Below are 19,977 nucleotides of genomic sequence, written 5' to 3' on the forward strand. Positions count from 1 at the left end.
TCTCAAACTTGTGAGCCTCCTGCCTCAGCCTCCTAAATCGCTGGGATTACAAGTGTGCATCCCCACACCTGGACGACACAGCCTTTATCGAAATAAAGGTGCTATTTCCACGCTCAGTTAATCCAACCCAGGCAGAGAACAGGGGCTCTCCAGGCTGTCTCATCAGAAACCCCACACTCAGTAGAATCCTCAGGGCGGTTCAGTAGAGGAACAAGTTTAGTGCTCGGCCCCTCTGAGACATGCCAAGCTGAATTCCAGTGGCAGCTGTGGAGACAGGTCCCACTCTCATGGGATCCCCAAGTCAAGACACACGCTGCCTTAGCCAAGTCCCCACCTCCCACTATCCATGCTTCAGGTAAGGAAGACCACAGTCCCAGGGTGAGAAGTCCTTAGTACGCTGGTGCCACACAAGCCCTGGCTGGCTGGGGCTGCTGCCACCTGATCCCAGAGGCCTCTCTGATTTGCGGGGTCTCCCAGGGCCAATGCTAATGGCAATGAAGGATAGCATCCCTCCTTTACTGGATGCCCATGTCCACGGGGTGTTGAGCCCTCACACCTTTCAACTCATCCAACCCTCACAACTTTCCTATGAGAAACCTGCAATTATAATGAGTCCCAGAGGCTTTGAGTCACTTGTCCAGCTCCTGTGGCCTTGAACAGTAAGCAGCTCGGCCTCGGCCCAGCTGGTTCTGGAATCCACACTCCTAAGCCCACTCTGGGCAATTCGGGCCAAAGAACAGTTAACTGATGACCGCCACTCCCCCAGGACACTGGCCACCAAGAATTCCCCTGGGGCTTTGGCAACCCAGATGCTCTTGTGACAGGCTCAGGCCCAGCCTTCCCCGCGTCCAGCCCCTCCTCCTGCCACCAGCGAAGAGGCTCCTCAGGCAGCTGCAGATCTGAAGCCAGAGCAGTGGGGCGCATCCCACTGTGACTCTCAGGCAGGGACTTTCCAAAGCTCCATCCCTCCCGCCTTCTGCCTCCGACTTTCCTGGGAATGGAAGGGTACAGGAAGATGACTCCCAGCGCACAGACAGGAAATGAAGACAGAGCACCTGTGAGAACGTGAATTCTACGTCCACCAGTTCCACTTTCTTTATTTAGACCATTTCACATTCCACCTCGTTCACTCTCGGGGTCCTCCCACTCTGGTGGTTCTGATGACTCACTTTCAAATCCCCCACGACGACACGACAGTCTATGGCTTATCACCTGATCCGGGTCCCCAAACCACACATCCCTTTCTTGAACTTGGCAGCTCCCCCTTCCGCTCTTTCCCATGACCGCGTCCCTTCTCAAGTCTCTGACCCAACTTCCAGTCCCCCAACTCAGCAGGCAACTAGGCAGCTGGGCTAAGCAGCTGGTGACCCAGACTCCAGCCATCCCCACCACTCACCTGCGCCTGCCCGTGGGGTGGCCTTTCCCCTGCTCCAGGCCCCCCTCTCCAGCTGTGTAGATGAGCCTTCGTGTGTCCTCCTATGTTCTCCTTAAGCCCACCCTCCCTGCTCTCCAAGCCCACCTCCCCCATCCCACAACCACCTGATGTGTTGATGACCCCAGTCTCCACTCCAGCCCTCCCTGTACATTTTCTAGGCTAACACTGCCCCATAGAACTTGCCATGAGGGTGAAAATGTTCTACAGACTGTGATGTTCCATGTGGCTCCTGAGCCCTGGAAATGTGGCTACTCTGACCAAGGCTGAACTTTAGATGCTATTTATTTATTTTTTCAGTACTGGAGATTGAATCCAGGAGCATTCTACCACTTAGCTATATCCCCAGCCTTACCTATCTATCTCTGTCTATCTACCTATCTATTTTTGAGACATCATCTCACTAAATTGTCCACCTTGAACTTGAGATCCTCCTCTGAGTCCTTGGGAGTACAGGGATATACCACCATGCCTGGCTGTTGTTTAATTTTAATTCATTTAAGTTTGAATCGCTGCATGTGGTTAGTGGCTACCCTATGGGACAGCTCGGTTCTAGAAGTGCATCACCCACTGCCTGAGGACATCCTGACTAGGATGTCATTCCTACTCAGCAAGTCCCAAAGAGCTTCTTAGCACCCCACCATCCCCAGCCCCCTTCCAGGCCTTGGAGCAAAGTGAAAATTTCTCTTCCTTTTGATTTCTCTTACTGAGTTGACAGTATCAACAGACAGGTGTGTCCCCAAAGCCTGAACTCCTAGATTCTTCCTTTTCCCTCATCTTCCACAATGATGTCGCCACCAGGCATGGTCAGCTCTTCCTCTCCAATGACTTTCAGCTCTGTCCTTGCCTTCCCAAGCTTTCTCTGAAGCTTTGGTTCAAACCAAAGATCTCTGGCCGGCTTTCCCGGTTCCCTGAACCACCCTCCTCAGTCCATCAGCTGACCCTCGGGGCTTCCTCTCTCCTTTGCTTAGGCAGCTCCACCCTCTCCCACGTCAAGCCCCAGGGGAGCTGCATTCCACAGACTCCATTGCCTGGACTGTTTCCTTGCACAAGGCCTTCCATGTAATCAGGAGACCAGGTGGGAAGAGATGGGCATTCAGTCAGCTGAGCTCTGGGAGGGGAGTTGTGGGTGGCCGTCTCCCTCTGCCACAGCCCTGTCAGGTGGTGGCTCCTCCTGGTGCTGGGGATTCTAGTCCTCCCCTCTCCTCTGCTCTCGCCAGCCCTGATGCACTCACAGTCCCTGCGCTGCTAGCACCGGGCCTTACCCTGGCCTGTGTCCATTCCTCCGTCCATTCCTCCGTCCTTCTCAAACCCTTAGATGAAGTCCGTGTATTAACTCTCCCTGGTTCTGTTCCCTTCAGTCCTTGATTGATGGTCCAAACCTTGAGAAGCCTCCCCATCACCCAAGGAGATGGATGAAGACTGTGCTTCTTTGGAGAGCACAGGAAGTAATTCACGGTCTGTCTCCTACCTACTCTCCCACCCTCCTTCCCTTCTCTTCCCTTCCAGGCCTACAACACCAGGCTGTTTGTGACGTCCTGAAAGGGCCGTGTTGTTTCGTGCCTCCATGCCTAGGCCTGCCGAGCTCTTTCTTAACCTTTGAAACCCTTCTCTGTTTGTCACCTCCTCTAGGAAGTCTCCCAGGCCTTCCTCTCTACTTCTATGCTTTGTACAGATCCCCATTTTTCTGGAGTCACATTATTATTATCATTATTTTGCAGTACTGGGGATTCAACCCAGAGGTACATCCTCAGCCCTTTTTATCTTGAGACAGGCTCACATATTGCTGAGGCTGGCCTTTAACTTGTGATCCTCCTATCTCAGCCTCCTGAATCCCTGGTATTGCAGGCATGTACACCCTACCCAGTTCACATACCTATGAGCTGGTGTAATCCACATCAGTAGTGACTCCCTTCTACTAACACTGTGAGCTAAGTATTATTGTCCTTGTTTTTAGAGGATGCTTAGAAGGTTCAGTTTATGGGGATATGTCAAGTTCAGAAAACTAGTAAAAAGTTTCCACTTCATGGCAAACCAAGTCCTTCTAGCTGCACAGTTGATACTTTTGGTCACAATTTCATGTTGCTGTAGCTCTTCCCCAGAACAGTCTAAAGAGCCTGGTGTGATGGGTTGAATGTTGTCTCCCTGCAAAAAAAAAAGGATATATTGGAGTTCTAGTACCGTGTACCTCCACATGTGACCTTATTTGGAAATAGGATCTTTACAGAGGTAGTCAAGTTAGAGTGAGGTCAGGTGGGCCCTCATCCAATATGATTAGTGTTCTTATAAACAGAGAAATTTGGACACAGCCGCAGGGCAGATGATGGGAAGATAGAGGGACGTCTTCTGACGGCCACATGAATGGAGTCTTGCCAAGGATCTGGCAAACACCAGAAGTTAGAGGAGACAAGGAAGGATTCTCCCTAGAGCTGTCAAAGAGTCCTGCCAACCCCTTGGGTTTGGACTTCCAGCCTCCAGAATGTGAGACTACAGATCCCTGTTTTAGTTTTTTGTCTTCTGTTTGTCTGTGCAGTTCTGGGGAATGAACCCAGGCATGCTCTACAACTGAGCTGTATCCCCGGTCCTTTACATTTTTTATGATAAGACAGGGTCTCACTAAATTGCTGAGACTGGCCTTTAATTTACAATCCTCCTGCCTGAGCCTCCTGAGTCGCTGGGATTATACTGCACCCAGTCCCGCTAGATTCCTGTTGTGTTAGCACCCAGTTCAGGCACTTTGTTACAGCATTCCCAGGAAACTCATGTGGCTGAGGAAGCTGCCCCTGAGAAGGGCTTCAGTACCTCTCTCTGAGAGTCTGGGTGTCTCAGAACACTAACTGGGTGTGGAGTCTACCTGAAGTTCTATGGGGTATGTTAAAATTATGCTTCCAACTGGATCTAGGGACCCCAAGGCACCCCAAGGATATATCCTAAGCATGTTCAAATCCCAGCTCCTAGCTCAGGGCCTAACACCCACCGGCTTCCAGGGCTGGACCTGGAGTCAGGACACTCTGCTCAGCTAAGGCATCAGGAGTCTGAGAAAGGTATGGGGGCTCCAGGGGTGTCACCAAGACTGGCGGAGCTCCCGTGCACATTCCCACAGGCCTCCTGGGACATCTGCAGTCTCCTGCCATGGTCAAAACAACCTAGTCAAGTTTGGGGTTCTCTGGTGCGCTCTGTGCCTGCTTCCCGAGGGTGACTCACGGCTCCGTGGAGAGAAGCAGGCTGGGACTCAGCAGCCTGGGCTTTCTTCTCCTTTCTTCTGTCTTTCCAGGAAGCCCTTGGAACAGGATGTAAGAGCAGCACTTTCCATCCAGCCTGACATCCTGCTTCCAGATGTAAGAGGCTGAGCAGTCACTGGATAACACTTGGGCAGCTGTGACCACGATGTTCCAATTTGAAAACCCAAGTCAGGCAGCTTCCATGCTCAGCTCTCACTTGGCCCTCCCCGGCCCCTGTCCAGGCCCTCAAAATGATCTGAATAATTTATCACACTTTGATGAGTCTTCCTGGCTAACAGAGCTTAGGAAGGCAGGGCCCCTAGTCCTTATGGTATAGTCCTCCTACTGGGAGCTCAACAAATGTTGGATGAAATGAATTTTTATTTATTTATTTACTTACTTATTTGTTCATTTATTTATTTATTTATTTTGGGTACTGGGGATTGAACCCAGGCCCAGCGGCACTTCTCCACTGAGCTACATCTCCAGCTGAGGCAGGAATATCGCATGTTCAAGACCAACCTCAGCAGCTGAGAGAGGCCCTAAGCAACGTCCTGAGACACTGTCTCAAAATAAAATGTGGTAGGATGTGGCTCAGCGGTAAAGAGTCCCTGGATTCCATACCCAGTAAGAAAGGAAGGAAGGAAGGAAGGAAGGAAGGAAGGAAGGAAGGAAGGAGGCTGGGGGTGTAGCTTAATGGTAGAGCACCCCTGAGTTTAATTCCTAGTGTTGTAAAAATAAACAAAGAAAGAAACTAAATAATTCATTAATTAAAATGCACTTCTTCTTTGTGCAGTGCCATTGTCGTGGTGCCTCTGTGGGGCATCAGTTGTCCTCACCCCAGAAAAAGCGTCACCGTATTTTCAGAGGAAAGTACCACGGTGGAGCTGAAAGATGGTCCTGGGCTGAGGGGTGCAGAAGGCTGAAACAGGCATCCAGCCCTTATCACTTGCACCCCATGGTGGGAAAGCAAAGATCAAAGCCACCGTCACCAGGAAAAGAGTCCCCAGTGCTGGAGAGCCAAGACCGTGCCCAGAACAACTCACAGGATGGGTGGTTGGCACAGGCTTCCCAGAGAGGCAGGGTTCCAGTCCCCAACTGTATGCCCTGGACATGAGACTCAACTTCTTTGTCTTGATTTCCTCATCAAGGTGTCACTTACTGACCAGGCACAGTGGTGCTCCTGTAATTTCAGCGACTCAGGAGCCTGAGGCAGGAGGCCTGTCAGTTGGAGGCCAGCCTCAGTAATTTAGCAAGGCCCTATGCAATTTAGCATGACCCTGTCTCAAAATAAAAACACAAAAAGGGCTGGGGATGTGGCTCAGTGGTAAAGAGCCTGGGTTTAATTCCCAGTACCTCTTCCCACAATGGTATGACCTATTATACTGAGGGGATTGGTTCTGGGACTTCCTAAAGATACCTAAGTCCTCTGAAGCCCAAGTCCCATATATAAAATGGCACAGGGTTTGCATGCAACCTGTGCAATTCTCCCCTATACATGAAGGATCCAACCCAGGGATGCACACGTGCTAAGGCAAGCAAACGCTCACTGAGCTACATCCTCATCCCTCCCCTACAGTTTAAAAATCATCTCAGATTATTTATAATACCTAATACCATACAAGTGCTCTGTAAATTGTTGTCACATTATATGGATTAGGAAATTATTATGAGAAAGAAAGTCCGTATATGTTCAGTTGCAGATATAATTTTTTCCGAATATTTTCCATCTGCAGCTGACTGAACCGTGGGAGCAGAACCTGAGCATTCAGAGGGCCAGCTGCGCACGGTAGACCACGCGTACCTTCCGTTTCAGTTCCCTGAAGTCAGCGGCTGTCTGAAAATATGAAATGGAAATTTCCAAAATAAACAATTCGTAAGTTTTAAATAACTTGGATTACAATATATTGTTCTATTTTATTATTAGCTATTGTTTTTGTTTTGCTTTGTTCACAATGCTGGGGCTTGAACCCAGGCCCTCCCACGTGGTGGACAGCCACTCGACTGCTGAACTGCATCTCCAGCCCCTTATCATTAACTAGTATTGTTGATCTCTTACTGTGACTAATTTATAAATCAAACTTCATTAAAGACATGTATGTATAGGGGCAAAAAAACTGTGCATAAGCGTTAGAACCTGTGGAGGTTTCAGGCACACTTGGAACATCCTGAAATGCATCACCATGGATGGGGTGGGGCAGGGACTGAGTATAAAGCAGGAATCATAGCGGGACAATCATATTTCCTATTTCAGAGGCCATCATGAGGACCTCATGGAATGATGCATGAGAAGCATTTAGGACAGTAAGGGCCACATTGTCAGTGTTAATTGTCGCTTTTACTATTTTATTTTTATTTTTAATTTTCTTTCTTTCTTTCTTTCTTTTTTTTGTACCAGAGATTGAACCCAGGGCACTTTACCACTGAGCCACATCCCCAGCTGTTTTTATTTTTTTATTTTGAGACAGGGTCTTGCTAAGTTGCTTAGGGCCTCATTGAATTGCTGAGGCTGCCCTCAAACTTGCAACATTCCTGCCTCAGCTTCCCGAGTCGCTGGGATCACAGGCATGCACCTCTGCACCCCACTTGCTTTTATCACTGACTACATTGGTAAATAAGATATTCCATATAAAGTGCTAATCAGTGTCTGACACTTGTCAAACAATCACAATAACTGCTACTATTGCCATTTGATTACTTCAGTTCTGAATTAGTTATCTATTGATGTATAATCAATTACTCTCAAACTTAGCAGCTTAATGTGACAATCAACATTTACCATCTCATGTAGTTGCTGCGGGTCGAGAAGTTAGGAGCAACTTACAGTGGCATGGTGCTAGCCCAAGATCTCTCACGAGGTTACAGACCAGCTTGCCTGGGGCCTGCCTGGGGCTTGACTAGGGTCTGCTTCTGAGACGGCTGGCTTGCTTGCTTGGCTGCCAAGTTAGTGCAGACTATGGGCAGGAGACCTTGATTCTTCACCTCATGGTCCCCTTCAGAGAGCTGCTTGAGCATCCTCACAGCATGGCGGCTGGCTTCCCCCCTGGCAAGTGACCTAAGAGAGCAAGGTAGAAGCCAGGAGGTCTTAAGTAAGTCATACTCTGTGCCACAGTATCCTGGTTACACAGGTTTGTCCTGCCCATTGGGGGAGGGGCTGCACAAGGACAGGAATACCAGGAGCAGAGGCTCAGTGGGGCCATCTTGGAGGCTGGCCACCACAAGTACTGAACTGTGTGGCAGAGGCTGTGAGTCCTACAGCTCAAATGACAGGGAGCATAAGGAAGGTCCGAGTGCAAGGGAACTTCCCATCAGACTCAGCTAGATCACAAGAGACAACCCAGCCATGTTTTCCCTCAGCCTACCCTTCACTAGGACTTGGCAAGAGAGGAAGGGCAAGAGGGAAGGAGGAGAAGTGTGCGGAGATGTTTACCAAGGTGAGCAGGACCTCTGTCAGGGCCGGTGACAAGTAGACTGACATTGCGGGAGGGAAAATAGTTTATAAATAAAGTGAGAGAGGCAGCCGAGCTGATCCAGGAGGGCCCGGAAGGCCAAGTAACCATGTGTAAACCAGCTGGAGTTAAAAAGTAAACGTTAAGGGGATAGGGTTTGGCTGAAAACATGTTCAAAACTTCTGCAGGTTTGTTTGATGTGGGGGATTGGAGGCTGGGTAATGGATTTGGGGAGGTGAAAAAATTCTCCTCTATGGGGCATTTGCTTCCACAGGAGCCTGTGGCCGTGGGGTCAAGGCAATACCAGGAAATGGACTTTCACAGCTTCCTCCTATCAGGGTAGGAAGCTCAAGTTGATAAGTTGGAATGGAGTCTCCCATTTTGAGGAGCCTCCCCAGAGGAAACGCTGGAGTGGGAGATAGTCTCTGTTTACACAGCATGTCGGCATGTCTGCAGTTTACACAAACTGTATCCTCAGGCCAGGCTGAAGATAGAACCGCCTGACCTAGAAAAGCCTGGAGTCTGGGCCCAGTGCCCAGCCAGTGGTGGGCGGAAGTGCCTGCCCAGACCCACCCTGCCCAGGGGGGCTCAGAGCCACTTGGATACACTGTGGGTGGGGGCTTCCCGGCACCCTGCAGACCCCACACTGTGGCCAAGCAGAGCCAAGACAGTGATTTAGGTATCCCCTTCACATCCAGCGCATAGAACTACCTGCTGGATTCTTCTAGTTTATTCCAGTCAGCAACAGGGAGTACCTCGTGACACCCTGAGTACAAGACTTTAGTCCTCTCATCAAAACAATAAAACCTAACATTTGTAGATCAGTGTCTGTTCCCTCAGTGCTCCCGATAGGATGCTTGGTGGTTTGCAGATCTGTGCTGCTTAAGGAGGTTGCATGAGTCAGGCATTTATGGGTTTGGATCAGCACCAGGCCTTGAGGGTGACCTTGGACAAGTGCACTTTTACTGCTTAACTGCTGGGAGCTCCAGTTTCCCCATCTGGGAAATGGGAGAAGGCTAAGAGGCCAGAGCCCTTGGACAGTACCCCACCCATAGCAAGGGCTCAGCAACCACCACCGTCTTCACCCCACTATTCCATATTCACACCCTGCTTCCATGTCTTCACTCCAAGTTGTTCCTCTGCCCAGAATTCTCCCTCTTCTTGTCCTCTTCTTTCAAAACTCATGCCCACCTCCCAGGCTGGTTGATATGTTCCATTAGAGCCCTGGGTAGCTGTCCCTGCTCTCACTGTGGCACAGGGCACTTACATAGTGGCCGGCCGGCTGGCCAGGCTGCTGCACCTCTTTCCCCTGCAACTCCCCACCTTCTGGCCCAGTGCAGGCACCCCCAGGTGCTCCCCCAACAATGCAGCATTGGGCTTGTTTGAGGTCGCAGAAAGCCTGGTCCGTGGGTCAGCCCCCAACCATACCAGCAGCCCCTGGGTGGTCACTTCTGATCTGGACCCTGTCCACATAGAAATGGGGTCGCAGGACTCAGGGCAGGAGAAGGGGGAGCCTTCTCCTCTCTGGGAGCCTTCCTCCCAGCAGGAGCGCCTGAGTTCACCTGGGAAGTCAAACTATCCCCAGAAAAGAAGTTAGCAGTACGAAAAAGCCAGCCAGGGAGCAGAGGGCTCTCTGCCCAGCCCTTCCCCTGACTTCTGAGAACGAAGGCCCCTTGATCTGGCTCCCGCACAGACCTAGCACCTCAAAGAAGTGTTCCCTGGGACTAAGGAGTGTCTCTCTCAATGTCAGACTGGGCAAAGTCCAGGGCTGCCCTGTGATTCAGAGGGTGGGGCTGGAGTTATAAATTATACCTTTGCTTTAAAAAAAAAAAAAATCCATTAAAAAAAACAGACTCCAGAGCTTGGGTTTGGCTGTCTGACTTAAGGAGTCACCTTCTAACCAGCAGGGCTACTCTAGGTTCTTCAACCTCCAGGGTCAAGCATGCCCCACAGACCACCTCTCCTTTCCTCAACCTCTCTCTAAAGAGCCTGGCTGGTTTGGGAGTCCTATGGGTCCTGACTTTGTAAAGTCTCTGGAAGGTCCTGTCCACTCTCACACTAGTCAAGCGTCATCTCCACACACCTGAGTCACCACAGCTGCCTCCACCCTGCTGTCCCTAGCTGGGATCTCTCCTCTCTCCATCCTCTCATAGGCACTGGTCCCAGAAAAGCTTACCTAAAACAGTGCATGTGTCACCCAAACTTGCTTGAAAATACTCCTGGTGTGATAGCACATGCTTATAATCCCAGTGACTTGGGAGGCTGAGACAGGAGGACCACAAGTTTGAAGCCATCCTAAGCAATGTAGCAAGGCCCTAATCAACTTAGCAAGACCTTGTCTCAAAATTAAAAAGGGCTGAAGATGTGGCTCAGTGATTAAGTGCTTCTGGGTTCAATTTTCAGTAACCGCTCCCCTCCCCCAAAAAAAGAGAGAATTTAAGTGACCCAAGACAGAATGTTCATAGATGAGTGAGGTGGCAGAGCTGAGATTTGGTGCTGCCTGCTTACCATTCAGGAGTGCTCTTCCAGACCCCAGCTCTCACCCGCCAGGAGTGGGCTTCCGTAGGTGTCTGCTGGGGAATGGATGGCCCAAGTGGTAGCTTACCTTGTGCTTACAGGGAGACATGACTGTCCTTCTGGCCCCTATGAGCAGGCTTCTCAACTGATGCCTGTCGTGTGCTGACGTAACCCCACTCCCACCCCGACACAGACCCACTTGGAGCCATTCACTAACCCGTCATGTGTATCTAGTCATTCCAAGTCAGCACCTTGTGCAGCAAGACCCAGGGCCCTGGTTCTGACAAGTAGGTTCTGACAAAAGTCCCCACTCTAGTCACTGCCTGGGTTGCTAGGGTCCTGGCATCCTGCAAATCCAGCTTCTCATCCTTAGAAACTCAGGAAGAGGGTTAGTAAAGGTAGCTAGTGTATCCTCATTGAAATTATGTTCACTTATCAAGCCTTTATTATATGTCACATTAAATGCTAAAGATACAGAGTAAGTTAAGCATGTCCCTTGCCTTGAAGGAGGCACATTTTGGCATGGTAGGCAAGGGAGGGGACTGTTGCAATCAAGTGTGACAAGTGCCATGGTACAAGGAAGCAAGGATGCCACAGAACCTGAGGCCAGGAACCTTGACCAGCCAAGGGTAGGAGACCCAAAAAGCAAGGGATAGGAAGGAGGGGAGACAGGTGGACTGGGAGTCAAGTAGGGAGAACTTCCGTTTGTTGTTTGTTTTAACACTGCTGGCCATCTTAGATGAATGGCTGAGAGTTACTAAAATGGGCAACGATTAACTACAACAGCAATTTGTCAATAGCAACATCTCCCTAACGAAATGCTGTTACTCCGTGAGAAGGCGATGCTGGACGTGGGGGAAAGCTTCTCAGAAAATCTCATAGTTTCTAACTTTTTAATTTTATTTTATTTTGGTGCTGGGGATTGAACCCAGGGGTGCTTTACCACTGAGCAGCATCCACAGGCCTTTTTTATTTTATTGAGCCATGGTCTCACAAGGTTGCTGAGTGTCTCACTAAATTGCTGAGCCTGGCCTTGGACTTGTAGTCCTCCTGCCTCAACCTCCCAAATTGCTAGGATGGTAGGCAGTTCCTTCCTATTGATAAAGTACTCACAGCTATTATTGTTCCCCCACTTCAGGAAAAGATGAAATAATTAACAATAGGGAAGAGAGGGGTAAATTTTTCTGGAAACAAGACCTAAATTATAGGCATGTAGTTTTAGACTTTAGAAATCACTGTACTTCCCCTGGTGAGCCTATTGCAATGCCTGACTGTCCAACTAAGAGTTAAACAGCATCCCCAATTCCCAATTCCTTAATTGTAACATATTTACTAAGAGTCTCAGTGATTGGTTCAATTCTAAGAGAGCAAACCACCTAGGGCAGTAGTTGTTATTTTTTTTAAACCTGAGCCCCTCTCCCAGCTTTTTTTTTGGTGGTGGTGGGGTGGCTGGTGCCAGGAATTAAACCCAGGGCTTCAAGCACGATAGGTGAGTGCTGTACCAGGAAGCCATACCCCACCACCTCTCAACATTTCTGAACACATACTTGGCTTATATAAGGAGGAAAGTCTTAGGGGAATCAGGCCCTGCCTGTGGCCAGCCCGTGGAAGGGATGAGGTTACCTCCTCCTGAAAGGCACTTCCTCACTTTGCAGAAACCCAGGATGATGGGGTAACGGAGGCTTACTTAGTTCAAAACATTATACATCTGCTTTTCCATAGTGCTTTTTGGCTTCCTGCCCTGAATGGCTTTGGGAAGAACAGAGACAACCAGAGCCTTAAGCAGGCTCCTTTGGGAGGAGCCCAACAGTCCTGGACCAAGGACTGGCTAGTGAATGACTTAATGGAGTGTTTCAGCTGTATGAAGTGTCCCCATTAGGATCCACTTCAAGATCCTGGGGATTTGGAAGTTTTGGAGATCTATTTTGGCCCTTGTGAAAGGGGGTGATTTAGATGTTATCTCACTGCATACTCTAGCCAGTACCCCAGGCAAGAGAAGCCCCTGCCTGACTGCTTTACTGGGTGTCCTCCCAGACTGAACTGTAGGTTCCAGGACCCCAAAGTTGCTTATTCAAGCAGGCCAAGCCTACTTCTCTGGGTGTGGTCTGTCCTGAAGGGGTCTGTACTATTGAAGTGTCCATCACTAGGCCTGACAGCTGTCCAGTGGTGTCTACATGCACACGGAGAGTGGGGGAGTGGTCTACATAAAATATGAACAGCCATGCCCAGGAGTCACCCCTTCCATTACCCACGGGCTTGATGATAGATGACAGTTCATCAATTGGACAAGTAAGCATTCTGATAGAGGGAACTGATTAGAGGCTGCTCCGCCATCTCACATAGCCCTGATGGAAACACTCTGAGGTTACTGTGCTGATTTTGAAGATTAGAAAACAAAAGCTCATGTTTTTTGTTTTTTGGTTTTTTTTGGTACCAGGGATTGAACCAAGGGGCACTAAACCACATCCTCAGCCCCTTCTTATATTTTATTTAGAGACAGGGTCTCGCCGAGTTGCTTAGGGCCTCACCAAGTTGCTGAGGCTGGCTTTGAACTTGCGATCCTCCTGCCTCACCTTCTCAAGCCACTGAGATTACAGCTGTGCGCCACCATGCCTGGCCACAGCCCATGTGCTTAATGTATAGTGCCAACATCTCCACTTGAACCTCTGCTTTCTGGTTGATGAGGTGACTCCTGAGATTCCTGGTGGATATTAATAAACCCTGCCCCTCTTCAGAGTTAAGATTTGGGGGAAACCTTTCATATGCATGTCTTTCTTATTGTGATCAGAACTTTGAAACCAGAAACAGATCCTGTCGGGGGATACATTGGCAGCCATGAGTGAACCTGAGCCAGAGGCTTAACCCGCAGATTTAGGAAAGATAAAGGGAGACATTCTGACAATGACATTCCTGCTAAGCCTCCAAGCAGCTCGCTTGTTCCTCAGTCAAGCCTTCCATCTGTGGACAGACGCTGAGTGCGCTTGTCCTACAATTTAATCTTCCGGAGGATTCTAGATATAACTACTTCCATTTTACAGATGAGAAAGGCAAAGGTGGGCCTGTTAACTGAGTTCTCACCCAGGTTCCTTCTCCCCCACGGGGCTGCATTCCTTCTCTGGAAAACAAAATGAATAGTGAACACAGTCTGTGATGAGTCAGGTGGGTTTAGACAGGATAGTGGGTTACCTCGCTACTTAAGGAGCTCTTCCTACTGCAGCTGAAGCAATCACAATCACGGAGCCACTTCCCCTGGCTTTTATGTGCTCCCCACCTCTCCCTGTTGGGGGATGTCAAGAGAAGGCTAATAACTGGAGCAGAAGGAGGACTTCTGATGCCTCCTCTTGGAAGCCGCCCGATGCTGTGCTGTCCTTCTGACTCAGCAGTTGCTCCTGTCCCCTGAATCCTCCTATGAGCTTGCTGTTTTTCTTCCTTAGCAGCTGATATAGGAATTTGGAGAAAGACTAATTGATGACATTATTTGTTCTGGGAGCCAGTCTGCAGTAGTCTGGAAAAAGGTCACATGAACTATTTCTCGGCGCCGCTGGGTGAGCTCTTACTGCTCGATAAATTCAACAGCTGACACTTCCTGGCATTTTGCTCTGAGGTCAACTCCAACTCTGCAGGCCGTGACATGTGAGGCTACCTGTAGACCAGCCAGCCAGCCAGTCGGAGTGTGGTTGCTGGAAGCAGCAGGTCCAAGCCTGCTAACCCAGAGTTCCCAGGGAAAGAAGGCTGCTGCTACCAGGAATGAATTGAGACTGCAGACCTGATCTTCTCTGGAGAAACAGAACTTGTGCAAGAATCCTCACTTATTTCTGCCCAAGAACATTTACAGGCAAGAAAATAGCAAAAGCATCCCTCCTTTTAAAAAGTAGCAAGGCAAAATAAAGGAGAGGGAGTGAGCAAGACCTTTCAAGTTTCTCAGAAAGAGTCTCAGACAGACGCAGATTGCCCATAAAGGGTTCTGATGTAGCCAGCAAAGTGCTGCTGTTTCCATGGGTGCTGGTGCATGTCTTTGAGACAATACTGGCTTCTGACTTCTGATGAGCTGACGTCTCCACTGGTCATCAGAAGCTCATGGATCCTTTTCGGAGGCTGAGAAAAATACAGCCAATAATTAAAGTCATGTTTTCCATTATTAACAACAACAAACAAAACCACCCACAATTCAATTCCACATGTCTAGTTTCATATGAAACTTTCCACATGAAAAAATTTACTCTGGTAAGGGCAACATCAAATCTCATTACCGAAAAAAGTTGCCCTTTCAGATCTAACTCCTGTTAAGTGAATAATGTGTGGGGTTTAGACACCAGGTAAATATTGCTATTAGCTCAGCTCCTCTTGACTTATTTCCCCATCAGCCACCTGGAACATATTGCAAGCACTGCCTGAGCTCAAAGTACGGAACATCTTAATAGAATCAGCCTAACAGCTGGGGAGCTTCAAGGTGGCAGGCAGCCTGGAAGGGGATGGAAAAACAGACCAACCAACCAACAAACAAAACTACTGGACTCCTGGTGCCTCAAGTCTAAGTACAGTTAGCCTCTTGTCTCAAGCTTGAACTTCACACACCTCGACATTCCAAGCACGGGGGCTATTTTGGCAATATCAGAGATTGCAGGGCATTAAGAGTCAAGAGAGAGGGAGCTTCCAGTCCCTGCTCTGCGACTGGCCACAGTAAACGAGGCTTGGAGAAGAGAGTCATTCAAGCATTTCCTCCTGTGGGCTTCTCCCTGGGCCCCATGAGAGTGAGGTTAATGCTGGGGTGTTCCTAGTCAGGCTATTGTGAGCAGTGAATGAGATAACTAGGTCAGAGTGCTTTGAGGCATTTAAACTATCATGCATATGTAAGAGGTTTGTATTATGGGACAGCTTGGGGATTCCCTTGCCTTCCTGGCAGCAAAGGGAAGAATAGGAAAAGCCCATGGCTGCTTTATCTGTAAGATGCATCAGAATCCACCTATTTTATATTGATGTGAGACAGAAGGGAGTTGTGTAATAAGACTGCTAGATGTGTCACCAGCCTCATTAGAAAATTAAACCAAGGTTTAATCATCCAGTAATGTGACTGATTTTTAAATAAACACATCTAAATGGGTGTTGCCTTGTTCTGTGTGGAGAGTAGTCACCTTGGCAAGCTAAACATTTATTTAAATTATATTTCCCATCATTCAAAAAAAGATCTTTTTTTTAAACTCCTCATTGGAACTGTTCCTGGAGCCTCTGGCACATTCTTTTGAATATGTCTGAGGGTGACACATTTTTGTCCTTTGTGGATAATCCTGATTTTTATAAACAGCCCAAAGTTATTTGGCACAAAATATGGTAAATAATCTAAGTAATACCATTTTTTAAAAATTGAAAATAACTCGTGACTATAACATAGAAGCCTTTCTTTCAGTTCCAAGAACAAAGTACAAATAGTAGATTTCAAGAATAACAGGATTATTAGAAAGGACTTGTTCCATCCTATGTGACAAGAGGAGAAAAGCCATTTGGAAATGTGTTTCGTTTTTAGTCAGACTTTTCATTATTCATCTTGCAAGACTGTTTGCCACTAAACATTGAGTTTCCAGCAAGAACAAACACTGCAACTCATCAACTGTTCCTGTGCTTTTAACACAGCTCCAGGGGGCATCTAAATAGTTCATTTGCATATGGATTAACTAGCTAGCGACAATACAGATGTTTCCAATGAATTTACATCTGGACCTGCTGGAAACAGCATCCAGCAGATTCAATTCTAATATACTCTGCACTCCCTTAAAAAGTTTGGGATTTTTTTTCCTACTTATGAAACAACTTATCTGAAAATCAAAATATCAATATCCCGTAATGTAATCTGGAGCAACTAGTAGATTGACTTATGTTGTAAATAAGATGTCGTAGGTAATATTTTAAAATAAACATTGCGATATTTCTATTCATGACATACACACTGTGATACTTTCTTTTTTTGGTGGGGAGAGCAGAGTACTGGGGATTGACCCCAGCAGGGCCCTACCACTGAGTTTACAGCCTCACTAAACTGCTGAGGCTGGCCTTGAATTTGTGGTCCTCCTGCCTCAGCCTCTGAGCAGCTAAGATTACAGTCATGTGCCAACATGCCCAGCCCTTACTGTGCCATAACTTCAAAGTTAAATGATGGCGGTGACTAAGGGAAACACCTTTTCCTTATTTTTTTTTCTTGTAGTCAAATTCATATAACATAAAACTCACTATTTGACAATTTTATTATTTTTATTATTGTTTACTTATTTTACTTTGAGACAGGGTCTCACTGTGTTGCCCAGGCTGGGTTTTCAATTCATAATTCTCCTGCCTCAGCCTCCCAGGTATCTATGAGTACAGTTATGCACCACCATGCCCTGCCTTCATTTGACCATTTTATTTATTTATTGGCACCACGGATTGAAGCCAGGGGGTGCTTAACCCCTGAGCCACATCCCCAGGCACTTTTGTTTATTTTGAAACAGGGTCTAGCCAAGTTGCTTAGGGACTTGCTAAATTGCTGAGACTAGCTTTGAACTCCTGATCCTCTTGCCTGAGGCTCCTGAGCTGCTGGAATAACAGGCATGAGCCACCCACACCAAGCACATTTGATCATTTTAAAGTGTGCAAATCAGTGGCATTAAGCACATTCAGTGTTCAGCAAGCATCACTACTATCTAGTTCCAAAACACTTTCATCACAAGCAAAGGAAAATCTCTATCCATTAAGCAGTTATTTCCCATTTTGCCTTCATTCCTAGCTCCTGGCAACTGCCAATGTGCTTTCTGTTTCTGTGAGTTTGCCTATTCTGGATATTTCCTATAAACCAGACCATACAATACATATGTGGCCTTTTTTTTTTTCCTCATTTAGCATAATATTTTCAAAGTTCATGTCATACAAAGGGAGACCAGTAGAGGAAAAGGTCCTAGAGGAGAGAAGCAGGGAGGAAAGAGGAAAGTGCTGGGGGGGGTGATATTGGCCAAAGTATATTGTTATATTGTGTGCAGGTAGGAATATATGGCAACAAATCCCATCATTATGTACAACTATAATGCAACAATTTTTTTAAACTGTGGAAAAAAGTTCATGTAGTAGCATGTATCAGTATGTCATTACTTTTTAATAACTGAATAATTCCATTGCATGGATATATCAGTTTACCATTCATCCGCTGGTCATTTTCACCCTTGACTATTTTGAGTAGTGCTGCCATGAACATGGATGTGCAAGTTTTGTTTGAACACCTCAGTTCTTTAGGGGTGTATATTATATCTCAGGAGTGAAATTGCTAGGTCACATCTATGTTGAACTTCTTTTTATTTTTATTTTTTTGGTACTAGGGATTAAACACAGGGGCACTTAACTGCTGAGTCACATTCCCAGCCCTTATGTTTAACTTTTTAAGGCACCACCAAACTCTCTTCCACTTTTACGGTTATAATTCACAAGATGTGTTGATCACCAGTTAGAAGAAGTAGGATGGCTATAGCCAAACCCTGGGCTGTGCCAAAAGATGTCTTTCAGAAACACTGATTAGAGCAGCCAGGCTTGACGTGAGCCGAGCAAGGTTCCACGCAGGGCTTTGAGCAGCTTCTCTGCTGTCTACATGTCACAACATGAACTGGTGGGGCAGGAATATCTTCCTGCCTCCTAGGCATCCTTGTTTCCCATTACATTGAACACACTTTAGGAAGAAGATGTTAACTAGTCTAACTTAGAGGCTTCCCTCCTGTTTTTGCTGAAGAGTTCAGATTAGTACCTGGAGTAAAAACAGAAAAAGGGCTTGGGAGCTGGCACTATGTCCTTGTCCTTGGCAGTGGCTAGTACTTTCATGGTTTAGGAACAGGCCTCCCTAACATTAGTTGAGACCACAGGGAGATCTTCCAACCAGAGTTGACTTTTGCCATACATTCAGACTGAAAGCATTGCCCAGTGATCCTGATCCTAGTAACCCACAGATACCAGAGGGGAGTCTACCTCACTTTGTAGATTGTAGAATGTCCACCCCATGGGCCTGGCCAGTCCAGCAAGAGATAATCCAACTATAGGCATTGTTTACTGCAACTGAAGAATTGAGTCATGAGGCTTCTCAGTCACTAACCCAACTCAGACTGATTAGCACTGATTTTTAAACTTGTTCATAAGCCTCTCAGAGTGTTGACCTTTTACCCCAACTCCCTAACACAGGAAGTTTCTGAAGCCCAAACCAAGGAGCATTGTGTTGCACTGCCAAAAGTAGACAATCCAAACCACTTTTGGCTTTTCCACTTGAAGCTCAATACCAAGAATGAAAAAGTCGGCTTCTGGGTCCTTGTTACAGTCACTTTGCCAACCCAGCTGTCACTTGTCGCTTGTCTCCTGGCAGCCCTTTCAGGTGTCCTGGCCTTAATCTGTCGTGAGGACAGAAAAAAGTCTCTTGCTGGTCATAACCTCTGTAGTCTGGCAGGAAACCTAAAATTTGCCTGCTGCAGTTCTCAATCTGTTTGCTTATCTGCTTCCTTGTTGGGAAGAAACTGCATCGCAGTGTCCGGTGCAGGGGGATTTTCACCATGACCTCACCCTCCTCCTCATTCTCTAATTTCAGAGAGCCAAAGCACTGCCAAGGTCGTAACGTGGGTGGGAATCCACATTAAAGGGGACATTAACAACCTTTCCTACCACATCTCAGACAGACGTCAATTCCAGTTCTTTCTCCTCAAACCAAGGCCCTTTGCAGGGCTCAGAAAATGCCAGAAAGAGGTGGGAAGCCGGTGATCGACACATCTAGTTATCCTTCCATGTCTGAATATGTCTGAGGGTGACACATTTTTGTCACCCAGTCTTCGGGAGGCAGGGAGTCACCTGAAGAAAAGGCACTAAACACCTTCCAAGGCTCCTGCCGGCTGCTGGAATGATCTCCCAGCCACTGGCCTCGACGTGAGGCAGGAGGGAGTGACAGCAGACGGCGGGTGCGCTACCTAGGAGAAAGGGTGGTGGCAGCGGTCGGGCAGAAACGGAGCCAAAGGCAGATCTGGCGTCCGGCCTCCGGGGCTCGGAGAACGAGGGCTTCCGCGCAAAAGTGGGAGCAGATAAAGGAAAACAGAAAGTTGGGCTCCGCAGGCGCGCGCGAGACCCGCCCACGTGACCGCAGCTCCCCGGCCCTCCTTGTGCGCGCTCGGCGACAGCAGCAGCCCAGCGGGCGGAGAAGCGAGCGCGTGACAGGCCGGCCCGCGGAGGCGTGGGGGACGGGAGAGGCCGCGGCGTGAGGGCGTGCGCGCCCCCGGGAGGCAACGTGCGCGTGCGCGCGCGCGCGCGCGCGCGCCTCGGGCCGCCGCCCGCCCGGCCGCCCTCCTCCCTCCCTCCCTGCCCCTCCCCGGCCTGC

At 48.2% G+C, this 19,977-nt stretch overlaps 1 long non-coding RNA gene across 1 annotated transcript; it reads right to left on the reverse strand.

Moving 5' to 3' along the window:
- Positions 1-11,035: 11,035 nt before the first annotated feature.
- LOC125615092 lies at positions 11,036-19,200 on the reverse strand. Its single transcript, XR_007345650.1, has 2 exons — positions 18,594-19,200; positions 11,036-14,714 (listed from the first exon to the last, which is right to left on the reverse strand). It is a non-coding gene; the product is annotated as an uncharacterized LOC125615092 (long non-coding RNA).
- Positions 19,201-19,977: the final 777 nt, after the last annotated feature.

This window comes from Marmota marmota, unplaced genomic scaffold (genome assembly GCF_001458135.2).
Source record: "Marmota marmota marmota unplaced genomic scaffold, marMar, whole genome shotgun sequence".
Taxonomy (NCBI): Eukaryota; Metazoa; Chordata; class Mammalia; order Rodentia; family Sciuridae; genus Marmota; species Marmota marmota.